Source organism: Danio rerio, chromosome 18, assembly GCF_052040795.2.
Source record: "Danio rerio strain M-AB ecotype USA chromosome 18, GRCz13ab, whole genome shotgun sequence".
NCBI lineage: Eukaryota > Metazoa > Chordata > Actinopteri > Cypriniformes > Danionidae > Danio > Danio rerio.
Window position 1 is genome coordinate 2,055,001 of NC_141038.1, and position 25,000 is coordinate 2,080,000.

Sequence of the window (25,000 nt, forward strand, 5' to 3'; positions counted from 1 at the left end):
TCCTCGCAAATAATCTACACGAATGCATTCATTTGCTGCAGCGTGAACTTGAAGGTGTTTCTCAGATGGAGGTAAAGTTGGTGTTTGATTCGCACATTCGTTCAGTGACAGCTATTGTTTAACACGCAACTTTAAATATTCGCTCTAAAATCGCATGCAAGAATCACTTCAAACCAACATCAGCACTATTTCATTGAATGTGAGCACTGGTGCACTTTGGTAGTCATTGGCTACTGATTTGATTTCGCGATTTAATTGGCAATCAATAGGCTACTTTTCTAAAATTATATCATTAAGGAAAAGGTTTGAATATAAAACCAACTTTACCTCATTGTTTCTTTGCGGTTCAATGCTTGACTTTGAATTTGAATTGGTTGCTTCTTTGAATGCTGCTTTTAGTAAGACGAAAACAAAAACTGCCCATGATGTTGAATAAATTACTCGTTTTATTGTACACTAAAGTAATGAAATGATGTTTGTTGGCTCAAATATGGACAAATACGCTTGTCTAAAAACAAAACATTTTGCAAACTGATGGAAATGTATGAATACATCATGCTCCTTAGTTAATTTTACTGATTTAAATTACTTTTATTTTAACTTTACTTTCTAATATACTCTCTTCTCTGTAATATATTGCTTTTATTTTGTTTTTAATGTACATCCCCCTATTTTATTTCCTAATTTTTTCATTTGTTCATGTTATATTTTAGATTGTACTCCGTATTATAATTGTATTCCTGTTCCTGTTCAATCCTGATTTAAAAAAAAAAAAAAAAAAAATGTGTATATATATATATATATATATATAAAGCATTTTATTTAAAGGCGCCTTTTGATGACATTCAAGGTCAGCTAGAACAATCAGTTCAAATAAAAACACAATAAAAGTCATTATAATACGATACAAACTTTAAAAATGCAGTCGGGTTAAAGTAATTAAGCTGTTCTGAACAATGCGTTTTGAGTTTGGATTTAAATTGAGAAAGAGAGTCCAAATTACGGAGATCAGGAGAAAGTGAATTCCAAAGCTGAGGTGCCGAGTGGCTGAAGGATCTGCTCCCCGTGATGACAGAGGGAACTGTGAGGTGAATAGAAGAAGTTGTTGGATAAGGTGTGGCAATTTGAACAAGATTAGCAAGGTATGGAGGAGCAAGATTGTGGATGTCTTTAAAAGTGAGAAGAAGTATTTAATAATTAATTATGAAAAGGATGGGAAGCCAGTGAAGCTGTTGCAGAATGGGTGTGATGTGACCGATAGAGGGGTCTTTTGTGATAATGCGGGCTGCAACGTTTCGTACAGTTCAGTTGTTGTAATTTATGAAGAGTTTTCTTAGGGAGGCCAAACAGAAGGGAATTACAATAATGTAAACAGGATGTGACTAAACTATGAACAACAATGGCAGCTGACTGAGGTGTGAAGGAAGGACGTAATTAGCTTCTATTCTAAATAAAAATATAAAAACAAATGGCCAAACAAAAGATATAGAGCTGTTGATGTGATAAACCAGCGTTAAACATGGACAAACTCTGCACACAATAATACGCTTGTCTAAAAACAAATTTTGCCAAATGATAGAAATATACGAAAACATCATGCTTCTTAGTTAATTTAACCAATTTACATGACTTTTATTTTAACTCCACTCTAATATAATCTAGTATATTGCTTTTATTTTCTTTTTAATGTACATCCCCTTTTATTTTGTTATTGCTTTCGTTTATGCACGTTATTTTTCAGATTGTACTAGCATAGAATTTTATTTCTGTCCATTACAGATTCAAACCTTATCTATCTATCTATCTATCTATCTATCTATCTATCTATCTATCTATCTATCTATCTATCTATCTATCTATCTATCTATCTATCTATCTATCTATCTATCTATCTGTCTGTCTGTCTGTCTGTCTGTCTGTCTGTCTGTCTGTCTGTCTGTCTGTCTGTCTGTCTGTCTGTCTGTCTGTCTGTCTGTGTGTCTGTCTGTCTGTCTGTCTGTCTGTCTGTCTGTCTGTCTGTCTGTCTGTCTGTCTGTCTGTCTGTCTGTCTGTCTGTCTGTCTGTCTATCTATATGTGTGTACTTTTCCTTATTTTATTTAGTCTTTTCTTTCATTTGTGCAGGTTATCTTTCAGACTGGACTGTAATTGCATATATTTGTATTCCTGTTCTTTACAGATTCAATGCAGATAGATAGATAGATAGATAGATAGATAGATAGATAGATAGATAGATAGATAGATAGATAGATAGATAGATAGATAGATAGATAGATAGATAGATAGATAGATAGATAGATAGATAGATAGATGGAGAGATAGATAGATAGATGGAGGGATAGATAGATAGATAGATAGATAGATAGATAGATAGATAGATAGATAGATAGATAGATAGATAGATAGATGGAGGGATAGATAGATAGATAGATAGATGGATGGATGGATGGATGGAGGGATAGATAGATAGATGGATAGCGTTCAAAACAACCATGAACTTTTTTTTTTTTGCATGAAGTGTAGACGACAGAACAATGTTCCCAGACTATTTGGTTGCATATTAAGTTATGATTGTGCAATATTTTACCCCACAGTAGCATGGTATACTGTATGTGTGGTTATCAAGGTAAACATTTTATCAGCCAGAGACAATCTGAAAGTGTCAGATGATACAGGGATGCAGTAGTTCACCCAAAAATGAACATTCGGCCTTAATGTAACTACTCAGTCTTCACTTTAATTCAGCACAAAAGGATATTTAGTGAAATGCGTTGACTCACATTGAATTTTTTTTTTCTTATATGGAAGGAACCATCATTCTTTAAAATATTTTCATTTTTTTTCAACAAAAGCAAAAACGGCTGGATTCAAAGCCACATGGGGGAGAACTAAAGACATCTTCAGTTTTTGGTGAAACACTCTTGCCTCTCCATATTCAACATACACTTCTATTATTAAATAAAACCACTAAAACAATATTAAAAAGATTGTACAACAAACTCGACTTCTAGTTGATCATTTTGGAAAAGTGGGAAAAGGTGGATTCATCTGTTGATCTGCATCCCAATCATCACAAATACTGCAGAAGACCCACTGGAACCCACATGGACTCAAGATTCTCACAGAAATCAGTCAAGTTTGGTGAAGGAGACATCATGGTTTGGGGTTACATTCAGTATGGGTGCGTGCAATAGATCTGCAGAGTGGATGATCAACATCAACAGCCTGAGGTATCAAGACATTTGTGCTGCCCATTACATTACAAACCACAGGAGAGGGACAATTCTCCAGCAGGATAGCGCTCCTTCTCATACTTCAGCCTCCACATCAAAGCTCCTGAAAGCAAAGGTCAAGCTGCTCCAGGATTGGCCAGCCCAGTCACCAGATATGAACATTATTAAGCATGAAGTAAGAGGCAATGAAGATGAATCTAAAGAGTCTTGATGAACTCTGGGATCCTGCTGAACGCTTTCTTTGGCATTCCAGATGACTTTATTAATCAGTGATTTGAGTCATGTCAGAGATGTATAGATGCAGTCCTCCAAGCTCATGATGGAGTCAGACACAATATTCATTCTGTCTCCACTGCAGCAGGACTTTATATTCTATACTGGACATTATTTCTGTTCAGTGATGAGACTTTAGTCTAAGCAGAGTCAGAGCTCACTGTCCTAATCAAATAATTCAACATCAAAGCATGATCAGATTTTATTGTGCTCAAATAAGCAAAATCTAGAAGCCTTTGCCTTTCATATAAGACACTTCTGATACCAAATCATCAACTAGAAGTCCAGTTACTATTTGCGGTTTCTAAAACTTGGATAGGCAACAATACTTTTTTTTTTTTTTTTTGTCAGGTAGTGTAATTATTGAGATTTCTTTTGGGACAACCTAATTATTTTATGTTCAATCCATTTTAAATTTGTTAAGGAAACTTAATCAATTTGTGTTGATGACATGAATGAATTGTGTGGAATCCTGCATGTTATAACAGTGTATGTAAAAGCTTGACAGCTACAGTATACTGTGGTTTTTGATTGTAATGTACTGTAATAGCATGCATCTTTCTGTAAAGCTGCTTTTAAAACAATAATTATTGCGAAAAAGTGCCAACGGATTGAGCATTGCTGCATCAAAGCTGTAGATCTCCATAATTTGCAGGTTTAAATGCATGAAATGTGACATGAATCAGAACAGCAGATGCGGCTCTAACTGGAGTCTGTTCGTGCACAAATAATGTCACTTCTAGCATGATGATCACATGCAGAGATAAAGCAATTATGCATGTTTAAGATGCAGCTATTCTGTGTGTGTGTGTGTGTGAGAGAGACTTTAAACAAGTCGCTGAAGGCATTTGGATTTCGAGGCTTCAGATGCAAGTGACGGATGTATTTTCAGATGCACATGTGCTGTATTTATAGCTGAAGTCAGAATTATTCGCCCTCCTGTGTATTCTGAAATATTTCCCAATTGATGCTGAACAGATTCAGGAAATTTTCACAGTATTCCCTATAATATTTTCTCTTCTGGAGGATGTCTTTGTTTTATTTTGGCTAGAATATGGCACTTTCTTTTAACCCATATTAAGGGTAATATTGTTTGCGCCCTTAAGCAATATTAGTTTTGGATCGTCTCCAGAACAAACCACTGTTATACAATGAGTTGCCTAATTACCGTAACTTTACCCTAATTACCCTAGTTAAGGCTTAAATGTCATTTTAATCTGTATAAACACAAACTGATTTGAACATGAAGCAAAAACTTGCTATGTGGAAACAAGAAATTAAATAAAAAGGAGGAACAGTGCTCCGCATGTATAAGTTCACCCTTCACAAATCTCTCTTTTAAATTAATATGTTTATTATTAAGCTCTTTGCATTTGTGCATATACATTATATTAGTCGGTACTGAAGCTAAATCTGGAGCTTATCTAACAAAATAACTTGTGATAACGGTCCAAAAACTAGTACAGCCAAATTTATGTTATAGAAAAATATTGAATACAAATTAAAAAAAAGCAAAAATTAAGAGAAGCAAATATTTTTTTGAATTTTGGTTGTAATTTTATTTTTGCAATATTTAACTTGAATTTAATTGTATTATCTTTAAATTTTTTAATGTGTTTGTTGACTTAAATATTTATTTGTTTTTTTATTTTTATTTTTTTTATTATTTTTAAATGTATTTATTTATTTTTAATTTGTTCATATATTTATTTTTAAATGTATTTATTTATTTATTTTTATTTGTTTTATTTTAAAATATATTTATTTTAATTTTTTATTCATTTATTTTTAAATGTGCTTTTTTAATTTTACATTTTTTATTAACTTTTTAAAAAAATGTATTTTTATTTGTTGCTTTTGAAATGTATTCATTTATTTTTAATTAGTTTGTATTCATTTTTAAATGTTTGTATTTTTATTTATTTTTAAATGTATTTATTTATTTTAAATTAGTTTCATATTCATTTATTTTTAAATTTATTTATTTTTATTAATTTAATTAATTACTTTTTTATTTATTTTCAGTTTCCCAATATGCTTAGTGACTAAAATATTATTTTAATAAACATATCTGTTAAATAAATCAGTTTTGCTTAAATCCACCAAAATACATTGCCTATATTCACTGAGAAATTAAGAAAAATATTCATTTTCCAAAATGGGCTGTACTTGGTTATCCTGAACACTGTATATTAGGACAAAATCTATTTAAATAGAAATCATTATTTCAGTCAAGCATATCAAGTAAAAAAACAGTTATATATTAAACAGCTGCTCTATGGATGCAGATCAAATGTCAGCAATCAATAAGGGTCAACATTTACCTTTTTCACTAATTTAATTTAATTTAATTTAATTTAATTTAATTTAATTTAATTTAATTTAATTTAATTTAATTTAATTTAATTTAATTTAATTTAATTTAATTTAATTTGAGGAGTCTGTTTCTTGAAGTGTTTCATGTGAAGGGCATAAATCAGCACAAAAACCAGAGTCCATGCACTGAAACAAGATTTTGAAGGCATCACCACGTCATCTTCAAGAACATTTAAGTCTTCTAGTCATCAACAGCTTTCTTTTATGCCTGGTTATCTCTCTTAAGGCATTGAAACATTCTTTGTTAGTGAATATCTCCTCAAATATTATGTGCTGTCATCATGGCAAAGATAAAAGAGATCAGTTATTAGAATAAGAGTTATTAACTAAATTCAGGAGGGCTGATAATTGTGACTTCAACTGTATCTCCAGGTTTTTTATGCATATGTAGAATGTTGCTATTTATTAATGTTACTCAGTTCATATAGACTGAATTACTGCATTGTTTTGGTACTCTGATTTAAGGTCACAGCTTGAGTTAAGTTTAATACACTGAAGTGCATCCAGTTTCCAGCTTGTGCGCTGCATTTCTCCATGATGCCCTTCATACTTGGTCATTTTTCTGCTCATTTCTGAGCGTCACATTAATTCAAGGATACTTTGATTTACATCGCTTGCGCTGTCTAAAAATGACAGCGGTGACATCGGTGTGAGAAAAACATGACAAATGATGCTGTCAGGCTCCATCGGTGGTCAGTCAGGTCGCTATCTGTCCTTGCTGTGATTTATATTCAGACTTTGAAAATCCTCCTGTCAGGACTATATATCAAGTATCCCGAATGAAAGAAAAATCAGCAAAACCAGCAGTGTCTGTCACTGAACTGGAAAGTGTGTGTGTGTGTGTGTGTGTGTGTGTGTGTGTGTGTGTGTGTGTGTGTGTGTAATGCATTGCTCAGGTTTCTCTTTCATCCCTCCAGAGGCTTAATGAAGTTCTCACTTTTTTGTGTCAAAGCATCTAAAAATAGCAGCAGAGGTACTGTAGCTTTACAGTACAGTAATTTTCTGCTGTAAAAATGTTATATATATATATATATATATATATATATATAGGTTGAAAAAAAAAAAGTAATTAGTCATAGATGGAAATAAAAATATATTTTAAAATAGAGCATATCTCTCTTACTATATATTATCTGTCTTACTGTCTTTCAAGACTAAGAAGGTTGGATTTCCCGGGAAAATGCATGCTGATGTGAATGATACAAAGTTTAATTCTTTTGTATTATTTATATACACACACACAAACACACACACAGGTGTATGTATGTATGTATGTATGTATGTATGTATGTGTGCGTGTGTGTGTGTGTGTATAAATAAATATATATATATTCCAGCTGCTATCCATTTCTGGGAAACATCCATACACACACTCATACACTACGGACAACTTAGCCTACCCAATTCACCTGTACCGCATGTGTTTGGACTGTGGGGGAAACCTGAGCACCCAGAGGAAACCAACACGAACGCAGGGAGAACATGCAAACTCCACACAGAATCACCAACTGACCCAGCAGAGGCTCGAACCAGCAACCTTCTTGCTGTGAGGCGACAGCACTACCTACTGCGCCACTGCGTCACTCTTATTTTTATTTATTTATTTATTTTTATTATTTTTTTCGTTTTAAATGTATTTATTTTTATTTACTACTTATTATTATTTTTTATATTTTTAAATTATTTTTTGTTTATCATTTATTTATTTGATTTTTAAAATTATTTTTTTCATTTATACATTTTATTTTATGAATTATTTATTTAATTTTCAATTCATTTATTTATTTTTTTAAAAAGTTTATTTTTTGTTACATTTTATTTATTTATTTATTTTTATAGACAAAAACACACAGCTAAATAAAAAATAAAAACTATTTAGAATGAATTAGTTACAAATTAAAACTAATAATCTATAAAATTTAATAATAATATATAATAATAATAATATAATAATAATAATATAATAATAATAATATTATAATAGTAGTTTTTGGGTTGTGTGTGTGTGTGTGTGTGTGTGTGTTTGGAGTAATCTTTGCTCTGTTATTTTACAGTGGACTGGTATATCACAGAGCCTGTGTTTATATCTGGAGTGGATTCTCTGGGCTGGATCGGTGTGTGTATGTTTCTGGAGGGGTGTGTGGCTAGTGTTTGTGAGTGTGTATGTGTTTGGGGCAGGTTCTCTAGGTTGGATCTGGTGTAGCGCAGACTCTCTCTCTCTGTGTGTGTGTGTGTGTGTGTGTGTGTGTGTGTGTGTGTGTGTGTGTGTGTGTGTGTGTGTGTGTGTGTGTGTGTATGTGTGTTTGGAATGGGATATCTGAGCTGGATTTGCTGGTGTAGCGCAGACTCTCTCTCTCTCTCTCTCTCTCTCTCTGTGTGTGTGTGTGTGTGTGTGTGTGTGTGTGTGTGTGTGTGTGTGTGTGTGTGTGTGTGTGTGTGTGTGTGTGTGTGCGCGTGTGTCTGTGTGGGTTCTCTAGGCTGGATCTGCTGGTGTATGCGGGCTCTGACGCACACAGGCTGATTTGTCAGGTTGCATGAGGCAGTGTGTGTGTGTTAGTACGGCGAGTCTCTGAAGCGCTGGCGTGATCCCAGCAGGCAGGAACACACACTCGCACTCCAGATGGCTCGTCCGTGCGCGCGTTCCCTCAGACCGGAGAGAGATCCGCTCCAGACGCCACAGGGAGCCGCGTACACAGAACACACACTTGTTTGGAGAGGATCTGCGTCATCTATACGTTTGCACAGGTGCAAGATCGGCAAAAGTGACACCAAATCAGTCGAGCAGAGAACCGCTCCAGACCTGAGCAGTGCTGCGAAGTAACTAAATGCTCCACTCTGATTGGCTGATGAGCACTCTCAGGTGTTTGTTTATTGTAAGATAAAGACATAGCTAAAGTAGTTCTGGCAGGTTTTAAGCGCATTACAGCTTCATATCACTACGCTGAATGAGTTTAGTTATTTCAAAGCTACAATAGTCAAATACTCGACTCTGATTGGCTGATGAGCATTCTAATGTGCTTGGTTATTGTCAGATAAATACACTGCTTAAATAGTTCCAGTAGGTTTTGAGCACATTACAGCTCCATATCACTACGCTGAATGATTTTAGTTCTTTCAAAGCAACAACAGTCAAAAGCTCGATTCTGATTGGCTGATGAGCACTCTAAGGTGTTTGGTTATTGTAAGATAAATACACGGCTAAAGTAGTTCCGGCAGATATGTAGTGCAATACAGCTCCATATTACTACGTTAAAGGATTTCTATTATTTCACAGCTACAACAGTCAAATACTCGACTCTAATTGGCTGATGAACAATCAAATGTGTTTACTTATTTTCAGATAAACGCGCAGCTAAAGTAGTTCCGACAGGTTTTTAGTGTATCACAGCTCCATATCACTACGCTGAATGATTTAAGTTATTTCAAAGGTACAACAGTCAAATGCTCGATTCTGATTGGCTGATGAGCATTCTAATGTGCTTGGTTATTGTCAGATAAATACACTGCTAAAGTAGTTCCAGCAGGTTTTGAGCACATTACAGCTCCATATCACTACGCTGAATGATTTTGGTTCTTTTAAAAGGTACAACAGTCAAATACTCTATTCTGATTGGCTGATGAGCACTCTGAGGTGTTTGGTTATTGTCAGATAAATACACAGCTAAAGTAGTTCCGGCGGATTTGTAGTGCAATACAGCTCCATATTACTACGTTAAAGGATTTCAGTTATTTCACAGCTACAACAGTCAAATACTCGACTCTGATTGGCTGATGAACGATCAAATGTGTTTACTTATTTTCAGATAAACGCACAGCTAAAGTAGTTCCGACAGGTTTTTAGTGTATTACAGCTCCATATCACTACGCTAAATTATTTTAGTTCTTTTAAAAGTTACAACAGTCAAATACTCTATTCTGATTGGCTGATGAGCACTCTGAGGTGTTTGGTTATTGTCAGATAAATACACAGCTAAAGTAGTTCCGGCGGATTTGTAGTGCAATACAGCTCCATATTACTACGGTAAAGGATTTCAGTTATTTCACAGCTACAATAGTCAAATACTCGACTCTGATTGGCTGATGAACGATCAAATGTGTTTACTTATTTTCAGATAAACGCACAGCGAAAGTAGTTCCGACAGGTTTTTAGTGTATTACAGCTCCATATCACTACGCTAAATTATTTTAGTTCTTTTAAAAGTTACAACAGTCAAATACTCTATTCTGATTGGCTGATGAGCACTCTGAGGTGTTTGGTTATTGTCAGATAAATACACAGCTAAAGTAGTTCCGGCGGATTTGTAGTGCAATACAGCTCCATATTACTACGGTAAAGGATTTCAGTTATTTCACAGCTACAATAGTCAAATACTCGACTCTGATTGGCTGATGAACGATCAAATGTGTTTACTTATTTTCAGATAAACGCACACATAAAGTAGTTCCAGGAGATTTCGAGCGCATTACAGCTCCATATCACTATTAGTTCTTTCACAGCAACAACAGTCAAATACTTGATTCTGATTGGCTGAAGAACACTCTAAGGTGTTTGGTTATTGTCAGAAAAAATGCACAGCTAAAGTAGTTCCAGTAGGTTGTGAGCACATTACAGCTCCATATCATTACAGTGAATAAGTTGAGTTATTTCACACCCACAACCAGTCAAATACTCGATTCTGATTTTTTGATGAGCACTCTGAGGTGTTTGTGTATTGTCAGATAAACGCACAGCTAAAGTAGTTCCGGCAGGTTTTATAGAGCTCTTTCACTACGTTGAATGAGCAATTTCACAGCTACAACAGTCAAATACTCGATTCTGATTGGTTAATGAGCACTCTGAGGTGTTTGGTTATTGGCAGATAAACGCCCAGCTAAAGTAGTTCAGGCAGATTTTTATAGAGCTCCATTTCACTACGCTTAATGAGTTATTTCACAGCCACAACATTCAAATAATTGATTCTGATTGGCTGATGAGCACTCTAAAGTGTTTAGCTGTGCGCTTATCTGACAATAGCTAAAGTAGTTCTGGCAGGTTTTATAGAGCTCTATTTCACTACGCTGAATGAGTTATTTCACAACTACAACAGTCAAATACTCGATTCCGATTGGTTGATGAGCACTCTGAGGTGTTTGTTTATTGTCAGATAAACGCACAGCTAAAGTAGTTCCGGCACATTTTTATATAGCTCTATTTCACTACGCTGAATGAGTTATTTCACAACTACAACAGTCAGAAATCATATCAAAACACAGCAGAAGACTTTGGAGGATATGTGGAAGAAACACCACACACAGGAGCAGTTTGAGAGGCACTAAAACCTGACAACCTCTCAAATACAACATCTCAACAGTGACTGCAGCTGAAGTGCAAGCAATATAACACACTGAGGTTTGTAGAATTATTAGAAAACAATGCACACCGGAGATTTAGCTGCTACTCCACCTCAGTTGTGGATTATTTTTCTAATTATTCAGCCGTCATTTATTCCTTACTTAACATATTCTAGTAGACCAATATCAGAATGATGACCTTTGAAATATCACAGGGCTTTAATAAATGTGTGTGCGATTAGAATCTTAAATGTGAACATCTGTTTGGATTTAAGAGAGATTCACCCATACTGTCTGTGTGTGTGTGTGTGTTCTTCATTACATAATCCTGAGTTAAATACAGACTGGAGGGCAGCAATCAGTCATCTGTGTTCATATATTGATTCTCAATAGGAATTCATACTCATGTTGAGCGTGACTGAAAATTGAAGCGTAATATCCTAAATTGGAGTTTAATCAAGATAAAAGACTTAGTTCCATTAGAATACGTCTTTAATCAGGTCTGATTCTGCAGAAAGGAGCAGATTTGGCCGTGCGCATTACTGAAATGAATGAGGATGGCAGACAGCGAGCGCATCTTCAGATGGGATTCTGGAAGCAGGCCTGGACTTTCGGCTCAAAAAAGCTTCTTATTTCTATCTGGGCCTTTTTTCAGCTCAACAAAACACTATTAAACGCTGTTTAGATAAGGAGCAGATGAATCTGTGTCTACAGGAAATCATTTAGCTCTCTGGACGCTGCATGTAGTGGGATTTTACACCTCATTTATTTTGGTGTTAATAAATAATGAGTGGAGGAACTATGACATCAATTTGTATGCAAAAACCCGGAAGCGAGTTTGCATTTTAGGAGATCCAGTTCCCTCGTCCCAAAGTCAATAGGTTTTTTTGAATGGGATTTTGGTTAATTCGCTTAAATAATTAACACAAACCCAAGATGCTTTCACGTTTTATTCTATGACATAAAACACATCAGTTACATTACACTCTTAATTTTTTTTTTTAATCTATTATGCTTCTTTATAAAGACGGTTGCTATCCTATTGTCCTATTGTCTCCCAGCATTAGTGTTGATTTTGCTTACAGCACCTACTGGAGGGATGGGGATTAAGATATAATGGATTAAGACCCCATCTGATTGGTCCGATTTGGATAAACAGTCTATTAGTGGTATAACTGATCACACATCTCGAATTATTCAGTGGCGTATTTTTAATGGCTGGTTGTCGCCACCTGTTGGTTAAATAATGTAATTGCTGCCTACAACTTTCACTTTTGAGCATTGTTAAATGCAAATGACGGTGATTTTACTTTTTACCACAAGCTTCAGTGGTTTAATCTAAACTATCGGCCCAAGTTGGGACTACAGGTGGTGTCGGAGACATTATACGTCATCCAGCTGAACTGGTCTGGATGGCAGCCTGCTTGTGTTGGGCATATGCATTTGTCTGCTATTGAAGTATTTTCATGAATAGCATTTTATAGTTTGTTGTGTTTTTCTAATAGGGAATTCATATTGTGTGTAGATAATGTCTGAATTAACCACCCCCTATTCCAACATTTGTTTTACACAGCATACGCCTTTCCAGCACTGGGAAACAGCCATACACACCCATTCACACAGTCATATGGCCAATTTAGCTCTTCAATTCCCTTATAGCGCATGTGTTTGGAGTGTGGGGGAAACCGGAGCACCCAGAGGAAACCCACGCCAACACGGGGAGAACATGCAAACTCTACACAGAAATGCCAACTGATCCAGCCGGGACTCAAACCTCTTACTGTGGGGTGACAGTGCTAACCACTGTTGCCCCACCAATAATTCAGTCTATGTATCTATATATTTTTGTTGATTTTAGTAATATTACTGACGGATGTGCAGATGTTTGGATGATTCATACACAATAAGGGATTGTAAAGTGAAATTTTCTTAGTGAAATGAATCTTATTTATATTATACAAGAGGTCTCTTTAGCTTTGCTTACCAAATGAGTGGCTCTATTTGGCTTTGCATTGTAAACCATAAATTTGATGAATATTTAACATATTAAATGCATTTTTTAAAAATTAAGCTTTTAGTGTGATTCCATAAATTCACAGATTATTATTGTCATTTATTAATTTATCTTTTATCATTTTTTAAATTCTTTTAATCATTTATTATTTTTTTTGTTTTGTTACTTTTATTCCTGTTTATGTGCTATAGAAATAAACTTGCCTTGTGTTACAAAATTCTGCACAGAAATAGCAAAAATCATAATAATAATAATAATAATAATAATAAAACAAATCGGCATATTCTGTCTGGCTATTCTTATAAGTATGCCCAGATTTCATCTTTATACAGTTGTAGTCAGATTTATTGATGAACTAATATGATTTTTAAAAAAAATTTCTGCCTAGTTAACCTAATTAACCCAGTGAAGCCTTTAAATGTCACTTTAAGCTGTATAGAAGTGTCTTGAAAAATATTTAGTCTAATATTATTTACTGTCATCATGACAAAGACCAAATAAATCAGTTATTAGAGATGAGTTATTAACACTATTATGTTTAGAAATGTGTTGAAGAAATCTGCTCTCCGTTAAACATTGGGCAAAAAAACTAAATGGGGGCCAATAATTCTGACTTCAACCATATACATTTATTTTTTTGTTAATTTTATTAATATCATTGACTAGTATGCAAGTATTTAGATACACAGTGCATTTTGTACATTAATATTTTTTGTTTTTAAGTAGCTATATTATATATACTATATTATATGCAAGATTTATTTAGATTTGCTTACTGAACAAGTGGTTTCAATGTGATTTGCATTGTGAACCACAGATATATTCAATACTTAAAAATATAGGTAATACTTTACATAAAAGATTTTCGTTTACTCTCAAAATTCTAAACACAATTCTGCACAGAAATGGGAAACAAACTCTGCAGATTCTGTCTGGCCTTATTATAAGCAGACAGCCCTGCAGAACACGGCATTTAAAGTTATAGCACCACTTTTTGTCCCAGAATCTAGAATTACAGAACTGAACTGCTCTTTGTTGTCAGTTTCAGCAGCAGCTAGTGGTTAGTCTCGAATCTTGTGTGTGTGTGTGTGTGTGTGTGTGTGTGTGTGTGTGTGTGTGTGTGCGTGTGTGTGTGTGTGTGTGTGTGGCTCTGACAGCAGGACATGCGTGTGACAGAAACAAGGTTTGTGCAGTGGAGTCACCGAAGAGCAACACAGCATGACAAACACACACAGAGAGGGAGATTTTGACACACTGGAGCTGTAAACTTTATGAATGCTTTGGCAATGCATTTGTTACCTTTATCAGCAATATTTTAAATCAAATTAAAAATTTAAATCTTGTTACGCTATGAAAAGTCTTCCTGCTTTAAATTTAAGTTGAATCAAACTATTTTTTTAGCCATCTCAGCTTAAATCAGTCTGACTGACTCCATGTTTGATTTAATTTTGTATATTTGCAAAAAAAATAAAAAATAAAAAAAACAACAACCTGGTTAACTTACTAAATTGAGGTAAAGTAACATCCCAGCTAGCAAAACTAATGTGGCTCAAATCCGGCCCACACAAGACACTTACATCTGGCCCACATACAGCATGGAATGATGGCACTTGGGCGGTCCGCTTCTGTTTGCCAGATCTGGGTCCCAATTAAATCATAGCAATATCACATATCACCCAGAATTCAACCAAATGAACCAGAACTGACCCTATTTTGGGCCACAGTTTGCTTTTGTTCTGGCCCAGATCCGGCCCACACCAGACACTTACATCTGGCCCACATATTGAATGGAATGATGGCTCTAGGGCGGTCCACTCCTGTTTGTCAGATCTGGGTCCCAAATAACCATAGCAATACCACGTATTAGCCAGAATTCAACCAAATGAACCAGAACTGACCCTATTCTGGGCCACAGTTTGCTTTTGTTCTGGCCCAAATCTGGCCCACACCAGACACTTACATCTGGCCCACATGTAGAATGGAATGATGGCTCTAGGGTGGTCCACTCCTGTTTGTCAGATCTGGGTCCCAGTTAAGCCATAGCAATACCACGTATTAGCCAGAATTCAACCAAATGAACCAGAACTGACCCTATTCTGGGCCACAGTTTGCTTTTGTTCTGGCCCATATCTGGTCCACACCAGACACTTACATCTGGCCCACATATTGAATGGAATGATGGCTCTAGGGCGGTCCACTCCTGTTTGTCAGATCTGGGTCCCAATTAACCATAGCAATACCACGTATTAGCCAGAATTCAATCAAATGAACCAGAACTGACCCTATTCTGGGCCACAGTTTGCTTTTATTCTGGCCCATATCTGGCCTATTACTTCTAATAATAGATTAAACATTGGTAACCATCAGTGAATTATAGTATTTCATTACAGGTTGTGCCTCACTTCATCTTGTTTGCTGTTATAAACTTTAAGCAAAGTTCTTAAAAGTTACAGCAGCCCAAAAGAACTTTATATTAAGAAGTTCAGGGCTATGAGCCCAACTAAAGCAAACACTTTTCTCCATGATGGTGACTTTAGTCTATGTGGTCCACATATGTTTTAAGATAACTGGGCCACATTTTCCATATCTCCTCTGGGCCACATTAGGTTAACGGCTGCATTAGTTAGCGTTTTCTCTGCCGAATATTTGCCAAAATTGGTCCACATATGTTTTAAAAAACCTGGGCCACATTTGCCATATTATCTCTGGGCCACATTAGGCTCACAGCCGAAATATCCAGAGTTAACTGTACCAAATATTTGCCAAAAGTGGCCCACATATGTCTTGGGATAACTGGGCCACATTTGCACTTACACGTGTGAGCCACTTTGGGTGTAGATCCAGATTACCCTTAAATGACCCATGTCACATTTGGGCCAAATTGATCGTTTCCCACATGGGGCACATTAGGCTCACATTCAGATTACATTTTGCTATAAGTGCCAAATCTTTGCCTTAAATGGCTCATATATGAATTTGAATCTTTGGCCCCCCTTTGCGATTGTACAGACGGGCCACTTCAGGCTCACATTCAATTTGTCTGAAGGAATATCAGTGCCGCATAAGTGGCCCAAATTCATATGCTATCTGGGATATAAACATTTGTTATGACTTTTTGTCATTTAGTTTAATTTAAATATACTTTCCCCCCTGCTATGTACCCTTTGGCAGCACTGTAAAATATGCAGGGTTCCACACAATTCATCCATGTTGTCCCAATACAAATTGATTAAATTAACTTTACACTTTTAGCAAATTTGTGTGGATTGGACATAAAAAATTAAGTTGGCCCAATAAAATCTCAAGAAGTCTGTTGTTTCAGCTCATTTTAAGTAAGCAAGTATGAACAAGCAAAAAAAAAAAAAAAGTCAAACTTTATATTGATGGTCTACTTTTTGAATTTAGGTCACATTGCATCTACATGCCAACTAATTCTCAATAGATTATAAGTAGACTGTGAGGTTGGAGTTAGGGTTTGGGTAACGCCCCATTTACATGGGGCTTCAGCGTCAATGCTTCCCATTCACTTTGGGTGACGTCAGGCGTTGCTGAACTGCATTGTGGATCTGTCGGCGCCGCTTCAGAGGCGTTGCTCACTGCAGAAGTTTGGACTGGCTCAACTTTTCAAGTGCTGACGGAAGCATAAGCCAATCAGATTACTGTATGCAAATACACCAGCTCAGACAGTGGCCTATTGCTGACTAATTTCATTGGCTGACACCGCAATGACGATCCCGTCAGCCCCAACTTTAGACACGCCCTCTGTCAAGCGTTGACGCTGAAGCCCCTTGTGAATGGGACGTAAGTTAGTATAAGTTGATATGTACTTGCATAGTTTCTTATAGTCATTTAAATGTCTGTTAAATGTCTCAATTAACCGATATTAAGCTGACAGTCTACTAATACTCTAATGGAGCTTCAAAATAAAGTGTTACCAAAAAATATATTTTGAGTGTGTACATATGGATGGCATGCCAATTAAGTTATTTGACTTGACCTGAATTAATTGAAATGAATTCAATTGGGCAAGGCAGTGGCGCAGTAGGTAGTGCTGTCGCCTCACAGCAAGAAGGTCGCTTGTTCGAACCTCGGCTCAGTTGGTGTTTCTGTGTGGAGTTTGCATGTTCTCCCTGCCTTCGTGTGGCTTTCCTCCGGGTGCTCCGGTTTCCCCCACAGTCCAAAGACATGCGGTACAGGTGAATTGGCTAGGCTAAATTGTCCGTAGTGTGTGTGTGTGTGTGTGTGTGTGTGTGTGTGTGTGTGTGTGTGTGTGTGTGTGTGTGTGTGTGTGTGTGTGTGTGTGTGTGTGTGTGTGTGTGTGTGTGTGTGTGTGTGGATGTTTCCCATAGATGGGTTGTGGCTGGAAGGGCATTCGCTGCTTAAAAACTTGCTGGATCAGTTGGCGGTTCATTCCGCTGTGGCGACCCCGGATTAATAAAGGGACTAAGCCAACAAGAAAATGAATGAATTCAATTGAAAGATAAAGAGAGTGACATGATGGCTTAATGGTTAGCACTGGGGCCTCACAGCAAGAAGGTTGCTCGAAGAAGTCCCAGCTTGGTCATTTGGCATTTCTGTGCACTGAAAAAAAAAATTGCAAACAATTTATATGGGTTGAATTTAAAAAAACTAATTCAATTTTAGTAATGTTGGTAATTTGTTAGATTAAATTCAGCCCAAATAAATTGTTTACATCCACTTAACTCAAATAAGTTTAGCAAATCCAAGGAGTCATCTTTGAATAATTTATTCCATGTGTGGAGTTTGCATGTTCTCCCCGTGTTGGCGTGGGTTTCCTCCGGGTGCTCCGGTTTCCCCCACAGTCCAAACACATGCGCTATAGGGGAATTGGGGGAGCTAGATTGTTGGTAGTGTATGTGTGCGAATGCACTGGAAAAAAAAAATCAAAGATGATTCCTTGCATTTACTTAAAAAATAAGTTAAGTGGCTGTAAACAATACAGATAAACAATTTAAATAAACAAATTAAGTTGAACATCACTAAATTTCATTTGTTTGTTTAAATTCAACCCTTATAAAATGTTTGCCACAACTTTGCAGACATCATTTTTTTCAGTGTGGGAGTGTATAGATGTTTCCCAGTGATGGGTTGCAGCTTGAAAGGCATCCACTGCGTAAAACGTATACTGGATAAGTTGGTGGTTCATTCCGCTGTGGCGACCACTGATTAATAAAGGGACTTAAGCTGCGGTCACATTAGAGTTTGAGCATGTGATATTCTGCCGTGCGGCGCCGCGAAAAGAGGCGGGATTAAACAAGCTTATTAGACGTTTAATAAAGCGAGTGATTGCTCCATGTTTTAAATTTCTGTCCAGAGAGATCACGTTTTGATCCTCGATTGGTCTCACGCAGTCAAGTGATGCGATTTCGCAGGTCAGAGTTCACCAAGCTTGAACTTTGCACCGCAGCGACCTGCGAAACTTGACGCATGACCCCGCGTTTCCGTTCTGATGCATTCCTGTGCGTATGAATAGAAGTCTATGGGAGGAAAGCCCAGTGTGACCGCAGCTTAAGTCGAAAAGAAAATGAATGAATGAATAATGCACACAAATATAAATATATTAGAGCCAGCCGACCCACAATCATTCACCAATCAAACAAGGACTTTCAAACAACCATCATGACCAACTTCACAGACACACTGATAAAGACCGAGAGAGACAGGGAGAGAATGCCGGCTTTGTTTTAATCCAGCACAGCTGCTGTGTTTGTGTACACTCTCCACTCTGATCACTATGAATTATTTCTCCGCCGGCTATAAATACACATGTCCGAGTTTCAGGATCTCAGCGCTGCTTCTTCATGAGCTCACATAACGCAGCGTTCACTCCCACACACACCAGCGTAACTTAATCGACACATATAATGGCCTTCACTGTCTATAAAACGCACATTAGAGATGCTGGAACCGAAGGAAAATGCAGAAGTCTCATTCTGTGCTACTGTGGTGAATGATACGATTAAAGGCTGCATTGATGTTTGGAAAGATGGCTGCTCTGATCCTAATAATTCAACCTATTTATAACATTTTAAAACTTTGTGGTTAGCACTGTGGCCTCACAGCAAGAAGGTCACTGGTTTGAGTCTTAAATGGACTAGTTGAAGTTTCTGTGTGGAGTTTGCATGTTCTCCCCGTGTTGGCGTGGGTTTCCTCCGGGTGCTTCGGTTTCCCCCAAGTCCAAACACATGCGCTATAGGGGAACTGTTGAACTAAATTGGTATGAGTGTGTGTGTTTGTATGAGTGGTGTTTCCCATGCTGGGTTTCAGCTGGAAGGGCATCCACTCTTTAAAACATATGCTGGAATAGGTGGCGGTTCATTCTGCTGTGGCGACCCCTGATGAATAAAGGGACTAAGCCAAAAAGAAAGAAATATTAGGATAGGGTAGCATGGTGGCTCAGTGGTTAGCTACCTAAACTGGCCGTACTGTACCTGTGTGTATGAATGAGAGTGTGTATTGGTGTTTCCCAGTACTGGGGTGCAGCTGGAAGGGCTTTCACTGTGTAAAATATATGCTGGAATAGTTGGCAGTTCATTCTGCTGTGGTAACCCCTAATGTATAAGGGAATATGCCGAAGGAAAATGAATGATTATTAGGATATTAATATTACTTATGATAGTAATATTCATTTAGGATTTTTTAACCGGTTAAACTCTGCAGACCTGGTACCGGGTCTGTGACGTCATCGACTTTTGCTTTAAGATTTAAAGGGCTAGCATTGCACCAGACCCTAGTAAGTGGATTAGTTTCAAAGTGTAAAATCTGTATTTTATGCACATATGCATCACTTTGGTTTTTATTCTACTGTACAAAAGTTATTTACACTTAAACACACAGTATTTTGGATCCCCGAGCTGGGTGTTGAACATTGGTTCATTTTCATATTTTTCATATGACACATGTACAAGTTATAGCTCAAATGAAAGCTCTTGCCGGTGCTCATACGGTTCTAGCATTCTTTTTACTGAATTATATTCACATATCAAACAGTTGCTGAATGAATCGCGGTGTTTCCATGGCGCAGAAGTGAAAACAATACATTTATGATCAATAAGCAGCCCCAGATAGCACAGACAGCTGTCATCTCTTACCTTATGCTGTGCGCTTCAGGGCCATTCTCCTCTGTTTTTGAGCTGATGTGCATAAGTAATGCTTTTATATGTCTGACGTGCTCCAAACACAGTGAATTATGTTTGATTAAACAAAAGAATAGTGAAATATGAAAACAATGATCGCTTCCTGTGGCTTGTACAGCACCTCTCATCAGTTGGAATACAATAACTTTTGCATAGATTATGGTGGAGACATTTCTCTCGTTTCCTATGATTACAGACATGTGCAGGAACCACCGAAATTAATTACAGCACGCTAGACCACACACAACCTAAAAGGTCCACTCTCACATTTGAGTTTATAAAAAATAAATACAAAAAGCGCCTCTTTTTTTAGGTGTTTATTATAACACAGACAACATATACAGATAATTTACACACTTTCAATTGTGTTTTATGAAAATTCAAAGGGTTTTCTTTAAAATGAGACCAATTTTTTTGCATTTTCACTTCTGCATGTGGATTTGGGAAGCTTTTAAATTTGGTTAGGCAAAATCTAGAAAAAAATCCCAAAATAGCAGCAGTTTAACTGGTTAAAAACATTTATTTATGCAGTTAATTGCATGCCAAATAAAAGATTGTTTTGACATAATATATTATTTATTTCTATATTTAACAGATTTACAAACTATTAATACCTACAGATACAAGTTTAGATCATTATCAGATTCAGCCAGCCTGATCTCACGAGAAAACGTAAGTATTTTACGTTTTGCCAGTTTAGTGGCTAATTCGTACGAATTCGTACGAGTTCAGTCGTACGAAATGGTACGATTTTAAAAAGGAGGCGTGGCACCTGACCCCGCCCCTAACCCCAACCGTCATTGGGGGATAAGCAAATCGTACTAAATTGTACGAATTAGATCGTACGAATTCATACGAATTAGCCACTAAATGAAAAAGTTACGAATTGCCGTGAGATTGCGTTGGATTCAGCATATATAGTTGAATATTGTTAAATCATTTACCATTTGACAATTTTGTTAGATGGATATGTAAATTGCGACACTGTAAAACCCAACAGTCTACTTTATTAAATGAAATGAGTGTAGTTAACATGAAATTGACTAAGTTATTTATACTAGAATAGTTGTAGGTTAATTTCATTGTGGCGACCCCTGATATATAAGGGACTGAGTCGAAGGAGAATGAATGAATGAATGAATGATATTATTATCCATTCACTTTCATGTTTTCCATACAGACTATCTTTAAAAGCTCCCATACATAAGAGCTGTTATATTCTAACACCTGAACAAAACTAAATCTGAAGCGGATGGAAACGCATGTAAGCGTAAGTGTGTGTGTGTGGTTTGATTTCACCGCTGCTCCTGACAGCTCCAGAAAATCTCCCCCACATCACCTTTAATGAGGATAAAAGGTCAGAGCTTAATTATTCATCTGGGATGTCAGACAATCCCCCAAAGACTGAAGTTTAGAGAGCCGCTGGCGCTGCATAATGCATGAAGCATCGCCTCTCGCCTTCACACAGTTTGTTTGCATGTTTTTTCTGCTGGATCTCAGAGCGTCCGGATGGCTTCGACCTCTGCTGTCGCTGGCAGATCCAGATTCTCCAACACACACCTGAGCAAAACGCCTCACACTGCAGCATGTACTGTATGGAAAGACGTGTGACTTTTATTCATTCTCAGGATACAGTGGTGCAATAAATCTTCATTTTAGTACATGAGTATTTTCTGCAAGTATCTGTACACTGTTAAACACAGTTCAGCTGTATTGCCTGAACTGTAATGGTTTCTATCGTATTTATAACATTAGAGAATTTTCGGTAACATGGTAAATTACCATATTTCATTGTTAAACTTAAAAAAAAATCCATAAAATTTACGATAAAGTAGTAATTCTTCATTACAATTTTTATTTTTGCAAGAATTTGTAAACTGCAAAACAAAATTAATTCGTAAAGTTTACGATAAAGGCAGCCGTGGTTGCCAGAAATTTACTGTGAAGTATTTTTGCAAATCCTTTAAATTTACGGTAAAGAGGCAGCTGTGAACTTTACCATTTAAAAATACGGTAGTAACCGCAAAAAAATGTTCTCTGTAATAAAATCCATAACATTTTTACGGTAAAGTACTGCATATCGACAATTTATATTGTAAAATGTGTAAAATATGCAGAAAAAAGACACGTGTGGTTGCTGGAGTTTTACCATTAAAAATGCAGTAGAAACAGAATAAAGTTCCAAAATTGAAATTAAGTTACCATATTACCATACAAAGTTTGTAAAATATAATAAAAAAAAAACATAATTCTTCATTAGAATATTTAAGTATTTTTTGAATTTAACATTAAAATGCAGTAGTTAAAATTAAAATTTACGTTAAACAACATTTCATTAAAGCAACGCAGTGGCGCAGTAGGTAGTGCTGTCGCCTCACAGCAAGAAGGTCGCTGGGTCACTGGTTCGAACCTCTGCTCAGTTGGTGTTTCTGTGTGGAGTTTGCATGTTCTCCCTGCATTCGCGTGGGTTTCCTCCGGGTGCTCCGGTTTCCCCCACAGTCCAAACACATGCAGTACAGGTGAATTGGGTAGGCTAAAATGTCCGTAGTATTTGTGTGAGTGTGTGTGTGTAATGTGTGTGTGGATGTTTCCCAGAGATGGGATGCGGCTGGAAGGGCATCCACTGCGTAAAAACTTGCTGGATAAGTTGGCGGTTCATTCCACTGTGGCGACTCCGGATTAATAAAGGGGCTAAGCCGACAAGGAAATGAATGAATGAACATTTAATTAATTTACGCTGTAAAAAAACAGTAAAATTTATGGTAAAGTAATAATTTTTCATTACGGTACTCAAGTGTTTTTTGCAAGTATTTTATGCTGTAAAAATTGACTGAACTTTACAGTTAAAATACAATATAAACTGTTTAAGAATTTTCTAGATTTTACACTAAAATACTGTATTTCACTGAATTACAAATAAAATATCTGTAAACCTTAAAGTATTACTACTTCGTTACAGTACTTAAGTATCTGTACACGGTTAAATTCATAATTTACGGTAAAGTACTGTAAATCATTAAATTATACTGTAAAACATCTTGTAACATTTACGGTAAAAAGGAAGCCATGACTGCCAGATTTTTACTGTAAAAAAAAAACATGTAGGAGCATAAAATAAATTTCCAAATTTTACTGTAAACTACCGTATTTCATTAATTTACACTTAAATTGAGTACATTTACAGTAAAGAAATAATTCTTCACTAAACATTATTTAAACATTACATAGTTTAATTAAACATTTTAAGTATTTTTATGCGGTAAATATTTACAGAACTTTACAGATAAAAATATCATAAAATGTTTAATTGTTCTAGATTTTACGGGAAAATACTGTATTGCATTAATACGCTGTAAAATAATCTGTAAATCTGCTGTAATGTATTACTACTTCGTTACAGTACTTGACTATTTTTGCCATCTGTACACAAAAAAAAAATCATCCATAACATTTTACGGTAAAGTACAGTATTTCTTTAATTTACACTGTAAGAAAAATTACTGTAAAAAGGCAGCTGTGGTTGCTGGAGTTTTTTTACAGTAAACTTTACTGTAAAATACCATATTTAATAAATTTGTAGTGTTGCATCAGTGTTTTGATCTACTAGCATCCACTCAACGTACGTTTTTAACTTGGACAAAAACACAAATATTTATTTATTATTTACCAACAGATAACATCAAATTCTAACGTAAACAACTAAAAATAACAATAATAATGGCATCAAAAAGCATAAAAAGTTTCATGCAAGGACGTCTGGAAACGTAAATTTGTGATTTATTCATCATGTATATTAAGGAAACTGTAGCCAGTTTACAGCAACAGTTTAATTGTTGAAATCAAATGATTTATTCAGATTCTCCAATATCACCAATTCAATTCTTGATACCAATTTACTGCTGATGGTGGATATCAAGAATTGGATTGTTGATATCAATAGTTAATATCCTAACAATAAATCCTATATGATATGCAAGTGCTGTGTTTGAATGGGCTCTATTAGACTGAACACTCCAGTGTGGTAAAGCCGATTTGTTGAGCTTTTGGAGTGTTTGTGTTGGCAGAGGAGACGGCAGCAGCAGATATATCCACTGTTAATGTGTATTAAGGGGAAGAATAGAGTAATGTGATACGCTTGGAAAAGGATTAGAGCGAAAGTACGAGGAGAGCAAGAGGAAGAGAGAGAGAGCAGGAGAAAATACCACAAATGGACTGTCAGTTAACATAAAGCGGCCTATCACATGCTTGGGTGAGGAGAAGGGCGGGGCTTAGCAGGGAATATGAGAAGCAAGTGTATTAGATGAGGAACTAAATTACAGGAATGTTTTTGTTTCTATTGATTTTATTTTGTTTAAATTTAATTATATATTTAATATAATTTCTTTTTTATTTTTTTGGCTTAGTCTCTTTATTAATCAGGGGTCGCCACAGCAGAATGAACCGCCAACTTATTCACAATAACACTGGAAAACACTCATAAACTCTCACATTCACACACATGCACTACGGCCAATTTAGTTTATCAATTCCCCCTATAGCACAAGTGTTTGGACTTTGGGGAAACCGGAGCACCTGGAGGAAACCCACGCGAACAGGGAGAACTGACCCAGCCAGAGCT

General features: G+C 36.2%; 1 protein-coding gene across 4 annotated transcripts in view; it reads left to right on the forward strand.

Moving 5' to 3' along the window:
• The window catches only part of chst8 (carbohydrate (N-acetylgalactosamine 4-0) sulfotransferase 8), a 262,164-nt gene that overhangs the window by 2,437 nt on the left and 234,727 nt on the right, over positions 1-25,000 (forward strand). The gene's annotated exons all lie outside the window — the stretch shown is intronic.